Below are 7058 nucleotides of genomic sequence, written 5' to 3'. Positions count from 1 at the left end.
GATGTGTTTCTTTGATTTTGTTATTAATTGGTTTATATAGTTGGCTGCTCCCACGTTAGGGGCATAGATATTTACAATTGTTAGATCTTCTTGTTGGACAGATCCTTTGAGTATGATATAGTGTCCTTCCTCATCTCTTATTATAATCTTTGGCTTAAAATCTAATTGATCTGATATAAGGATTGCCACTCCTGCTTTCTCCTGATGTCCATTAGCATGGTAAATTCTTTTCCATCCCCTCACTTTAAATCTGAAGGTGTCTTCGGGTTTAAAATGACATATAGATGGGTTTTGTTTTTTTTATCCATTCTGATACCCTGTGTCTTTTGATTGGGGCATTTAGCCCATTAACATTCAGGGTAACTATTGAGAGATATGAATTTAGTGCCATTGTATTGCCTGTAAGGTGACTGTTATTGTATTTTGTTTCTGTTCCTTTCTGATCTACTACTTTTAGGCTCTCTCTTTGCTTAGAGGACCCCTTTCAATATTTCCTGTAGAGCTGGTTTGGTGTTTGCAAATTCTTTCAGTTTTTGTTTGTCCTAGAAGTTTTTAATCTCTCCTTCTATTTTCAATGATAGCCTAGCTGGATATAGTATTCTCGGCTGCATGTTTTTCTTGTTTAGTACTCTGAATATATCATGCCAGCTCTTTCTGGCCTGCCAGGTCTCTGTGGATAAGTCTGCTGCCAATCTAATATTTTTACCATTGTATGTTACAGACTTCTTCTCCCGGGCTGCTTTCAGGATTTTCTCTTTGTCACTAAGACTTGTAAATTTTACTATTAGGTGACAGGGTGTGGACCTATTCTTATTGATTTTGAGGGGGGTTCTCTGAACCTCCTGGACTTTGATGCTTGTTCCCTTTGCCATATTGGGGAAATTCTCTCCAATAATTCTCTCCAATATACCTTCTGCTCCCCTCTCTCTTTCTTCTTCTTCTGGAATCCCAATTATTCTAATGTTGTTTCGTCTTATGGTGTCACTTATCTCTCGAATTCTGCCCTCGTGGTCCAGTAGCTTTTTGTCCCTCTTTTGCTCAGCTTCTTTATTCTCTGTCATTTGGTCTTCTATATCGCTAATTCTTTCTTCTGCCTCATTTATCCTAGCAGTGAGAGCCTCCATTTTTGATTGTACCTCATTAATAGCTTTTTTATTTCAACTTGTTTAGATTTTAGTTCTTTTATTTCTCCAGAAAGGGCTTTTATATCTCCTGAGAGGGTTTCTCTAATATCTTCCCTGCCTTTTTCGAGCCCGGCTAGAACCTTGAGAATCGTCATTCTGAACTCTAGATCTGACATATTACCAATGTCTGTATTGATTAGGTCCCTAGCCTTTGGTACTGCCTCTTGTTCTTTTTTTTTGTGGTGAATTTTTCTGCCTTGTCATTTTGTCCAGGTAAGAGTATATGAAGGAACAAGTAAAATACTAAAAGGGTGGCAACAACCCCAGGAAAATATGCTTTAGGCAAATCAGAAGAGATCCCAAATCATGAGGGGGGGGCGAAAGGGGATATAAAGAGGTTCAGAAAGAAAAAAAAAAAAGAAAGAAAAAAGAAACAAATAAAAAAAGAAAACCAATAATGAAAAAATATAAAAATGAAAAAAAAATATATATATTAGATAAACTAGTTAAAAAAAAGTTAAAAAAGAAAAGGGTAAAAGTTAAAAAAATTTAGCAGAAGAAGAGAAAAAAAAATTGAAAAAGAAAAATAAAATTTAACTGCAAGGCTAAAGAATCATGGGGAGAAAGCCATGAGTTCCGTGCTTTGCTTTCTTCTCCTCTGGAATTCCGCTGCTCTCCTTGGTATTGAAACTGCACTCCTTGGTAGGTGAACTTGGTCCTGGCTGGGTTTCTTGTTGATTTTCTGGGGGAGGGGCCTGCTGTAGTGATTCTCAAGTGTCTTTGCCCCAGGTGGAGTTGCACCGCCCTTACCAGGGGCCGGGCTGAGTAATCCGCTCGGTTCACTTTCCGGAGCTTTTGTTCCCTGAGTGCTTTCCGTAGAGTTCCAGAGTATGGGAGTGAAGATGGCGGCCTCCCAGTCTCTAGCCCGGAGGAGCCGAGGGTCTGGGGCCCCACTCCTCAGTGCACTCTCAGGGAACCGCGCCCAATTGTGGGAGCATTTAATTTTTAATAGATTTTGCTGATGTATTTATACAACAGTTATTTTAAACATTTTCTCATAATCTAAGTTATGAACATGCAGAAAATGATGACACCTCCAAGTGCTTCAAAACTAAGTTGTCACTGCATATTTTGCACTTGTAAAGTGTTTTGGAGTAAAAAAAAAAAATAATAAAATTCAAGAACTCAGTTCTCTAGAAAATTGCATGTGAAATAAAGATTTAATATTTGCAAACATACATTTAATTTCATTCATATTACAACTTTATAAATAATGAGTAAAAATGCAGGAAAAAATGAATTTTAAGAGGATTACTCATCCAAGACTTTTTGAAGGAAATGAGTTTTCAGTTACTTTTAATGGAAGAGGAGGAAAGTACTATTGGATATCAGAAATATGAAGATACTTTCTTGTTGTCTACCAACTAAAACAGTACTGAATCCCACCAAGTCTTACGCATACCTTCCTTATATACATTTTTCCACATTTATGATACATTTAATTTTCAAAAGTTACTATTTGTTACTATGGATCAGTTCCTGCATGATTTTTAGGCAAAGTTTTTATGGATAAATCTAATCATAGTTATAGTACTTCCTTGTCCTAGGCTATATTTGGAGCTTCCACTCATTTAAAGCATATAATTTTTTATAAAAGATTGCAGCTATGAAATAGCCTCCTATTATAAGCAAATCATAATGATGAAAAATATCACCTCTATTTTGGTACCTGTATAAATTACCAGCAGTATTTCATGTAGATGAAAAAGTATACATTGACATTTAAATCTATTATATATTATGCTTCTTTTATATTTTTGATTTAGTGATGTAAATCTTCATATAACTTTGTTTTTTACCCTACTTATTATAATTATAGGGAATAAATTTCATAGAATAAATTGAGCTCTTAGGGAAATTTTATTACTGGAAACATCTTCTCCTGGGGGAGAATAAAGATTATATATTCTCAAACCACATAGAAAGATACAAGTTTTCAATTGCTCTTAGTTTTTTAATAGACAAACCTCTCCAAAAAATAAATAATACTATTCACCTTTTAGAGCAAGCTACTGTTATACTCTCAGAGGTTGTCATTACTCAGATTCTGAATATCATCTATACTTATAATCCTAGCAAGTCCTGAGCTGTCATTCTGTAAATGTCCAGATGAAAGAACTTTCTGGTTGTCCAGAGTTCTCACAATAAAGTGGTCAACTTCATCTTTAGATCTAACTTTCTGTTTGGTAATATGTAGTATGTAGGTTTTGGGAATAAATTGGTTTCTCTATAGAAAATTGGGATCTGCCATTGAATAAAAGAACAAAATCTGATCTTCAATAGAAGCTGTACTTGTGTGTAGAATAAGAGGAATTGGCCTTCTTTGTGGTTTATTTTTTCAAGGCCTTTTTAAAAACCTGATTCCTGTTCTGCTTTTTGAGGTAGCCGTCAAAGTTTGATAAGCTGTTTGTGGAGTCCTTAAGGAATGCAAGCCTTTTTGTGTTCTGCTGTTAAATTATGGAACTGATTCTCACTTGATGTCAGAAGTGCTACCTCTATTAATAAGTTGACAACTGTTCCAAATACATCTTTGAAGAACATTTTTGAATTGGAGAAATAGACCAGAATAGAAATATAAACAAAGCAAAAAGTAGAACATTAACCATTTTTATTTTAATTTTCTACTTTTTGCCAAGTGGCAATATGACACTAGGCAGCAAGTTTGCTTTAAACAACCTTCTCCAAATTCTTCATTTTCATAAAGTTTATTTCCCAGGGCAGTTTTGGGTTTACTGAAAAATTAAACAGTAAGTACAGAGAGTTCTCCTATATCCCCTCCTGCCTCCTGCCTGTTGTTGCCTCTCCTCAACAGTGTTTTCTGTTATTAATATCTTGCATCAATGTGATACATTTGTTACAATTGATGAACTGATATCATACATTATATTTAACTGTAGTTGTAGTTTCCCTTACGGTTCACTCTTTGTGTTATAAATTTTAATAGGTTTTTGAAAAATACATAATGTCATATATCCACCAGTGAAATATCATACATAATAAGTTTACTGTCCTAAACATTGTATGTGCTCCACCTATATATCCCCTCTTCTCTTTTCTTCCTAACTGCTGGCAACTACTAATTTTTTTACTATCTCTATAGTTTTGCCTTATCCAATACGTCATATAATTAGAATCATATAGTGTGTAATTTTTTCAGACTTCCTTCTTTCATTGAGCAATATTCATTTGAGTTATCTCCATGCCTTTTTGTGGCTTAATAAGTCATTTGTTTTTATCACATAATAATATTCCATTGTATGGATATACTGCAATTTATGTATTCACCTATTGAAAGACATTTTGCATAAAATGTGCATACAGTTTTTGTATATAACCAGTTATGTACAGGATTTTATGTAGATGTAAGTTTTCAACTTCTTTGGACAAATACCTATGATTCTGATTGCTGTAATGTATGGTAAAACTATGCTTACCTTTGTAAAAATGAACAAACAAAACCCCACCAAACTGCCTTTGAAGGCAGTTGTACCATTTTGCATAACCACCAGCAATGAATGAGAGTTCCTGTTGGTCCATATCCATGCCATCATTGGTAGTGTCAGTGTTTTGGATTTTAGCTATTCAAACAGGTGTGTAATGCAGCCTTCCTCTTCCTCCTCCTCCTCCTCCTCTTCTTCCTTCAGAATTTGATTCTTTTACTTTTTTTTTATTTTATTTTAATTTAATTTAATTTAATTTAATTTTCAGTGTTCCAGCATTCATTGTTTATGCACCACACCCAGTTTCCCATGCAATATATGCCCTCCTTAATATCCAACACCAGAATCACCCTTGGCCTACCCTCTCCCCTCTAAAACCCCCAGTTTGTTTCTCAGAGTCCACAGTCTCTCATGGTTTGTCTCCCCCTCCAATTTTCCCCAACTCACTTCTCTGCTCCATCTCCCAATGTCTTCCATGTTATTCCTATGCTACACAAGTAAGTGAAACCATATGATACTTGACTCTCTCTGCTAGTCTTATTTCACTCAGCATAATCTCTTTGAGTCCTGTCCATGTTGATATAAAAGTTCGGTATTCATCCTTTCTTTCTTTTTTTTTTTTTTTTAAAGATTTTATTTATTTATTTGACAGAGAGAGATCACAAGTAGACAGAGAGGCAGGCAGAGAGAGAGAGAGGGAAGCAGGCTCCCTGCTGAGCAGAGAGCCCGATGCGGGACTCGATCCCAGAACCCTGAGATCATGACCTGAGCCGAAGGCAGCGGCTTAACCCACTGAGCCACCCAGGCGCCCGGTATTCATCCTTTCTGATGGAGGCATAATACTCCATTGTATATATGGACCATGCCTTCTTTATCCATTTATCCATTGAAGGGCATCTTGGTTCTTTCCACAGTTTGGCAACTGTGGCCATTGCTGCTATGAATTTTGGGGTACAGGTGGCCCTTCTCACTACATCTGTATCTTTGGGCTAAATACCTAGTAGTGCAATTGTAGGATCATAGGGTGGCTCTATTTTTAATTTCTTAAGGAATCTCCACACTGTTTTCCAAAGTGATTTCACCAACTTGCATTCCCACCGACAGTGTAAGAGGGTTCCCCTTTCTCAACATCCTCTCCAACACAAGTTATTTACTGTTTTGTTAATTTTGGCCATTCTAACTGGTGTAAGGTGGTATCTCAATGTGGTTTTGATTTGAATCTCCCTAATGGTTAATGATGATGAACATCTTTTCATGTGTCTGTTAGCCATTTTTATGTCTTCTTTGGAGAGTGTCTGTTCAGCCTTCCCTTTGAGATTAAGAACACGACAAGGATGCCCACTCTTGCCACTCTTATTCAACATAGTACTAGAAGTCCTAGCAACAGCAATCAGGCAACAAAAAGAAATAAAAGGTATCCAAATTGGCAATGAAAAAATCAAACTCTCTCTCTTCGCAGATGACATGATACTTTTTATGGAAAACCCAAAAGACTCCACCCCCAGACTACTAGAACTCATATAGCAATTCAGTAATGTGGCAGGATACAAAATCAATGTACAGAATTCAGTTGCTTTCTTATACACTAACAATGAAAATATAGAAAGGAAATTAGAGAATTGATTCCATTTACTATAGCACCAAGAACCATAAGTTACCTGGGAATAAACCTAACTAATGCCATATTCTTTTAATTTACAATTCCCTAATGATAAATGAGGTCACACATATTTTCATGTGCTCAATTGTTATCTGTACCTTCTTTAGTGAGGTATCTGTTCAGATCTTCTGCCTACATTTTTTTTTTTTTTATATTGGGGTCTTTGAAAACTCTTATTATTGACTTTTAGGGGTTCTTGCATGTTGGGGAGATACCAATTATTTACAGAAACATATTTTGCATATATTTTTTCCTAATCTGTGACTTGCTTTATCATGTTCTTATCGGTATTCTTTGTAGAGAAGTTTTAAATTTCAATGAAATACAACTTATCTTTTATTTTTTGTGTGTGTGTGGATCATGCTTTTGGTATTGTTATCTAAAAACTCATTGTTAAAAAATAAAATAAATAAATAAATTGATTAATTAAAAACTCATTGCTAAACTCAATGCCACCTTGATTTTCTCTTATCTTCTAAAAGTTTTTTTTTTTTCTATTTTCTACGTAATTATATCATTTGCAAAGAAAGGCAGTTTTCTTTCTTTCTTCTCCTAATACATATGTTTTTAAATTTCCTTTTCTTGTATTTTATTTTTAAAGATTTTAAAATTTATTTACTTGAGAGAAAGAGCATGAACAGGAGGAAGGGCAGAGAGAGAGGGAGAAATAGACTCCCCACTGAGCAGGGAGCCCAATATGAGGCTCCATCCCAGGACCCCAGAAGCATAACCAGAGCTAAAGGCAGACATTTAACTGAACGGGCCACCCAGATG

Source organism: Lontra canadensis, unplaced genomic scaffold (genome assembly GCF_010015895.1).
Source record: "Lontra canadensis isolate GAN:19392208 unplaced genomic scaffold, GSC_riverotter_1.0 scaffold1, whole genome shotgun sequence".
Lineage (NCBI taxonomy): Eukaryota > Metazoa > Chordata > Mammalia > Carnivora > Mustelidae > Lontra > Lontra canadensis.
Note: the sequence above shows the minus strand (reverse complement) of the source record.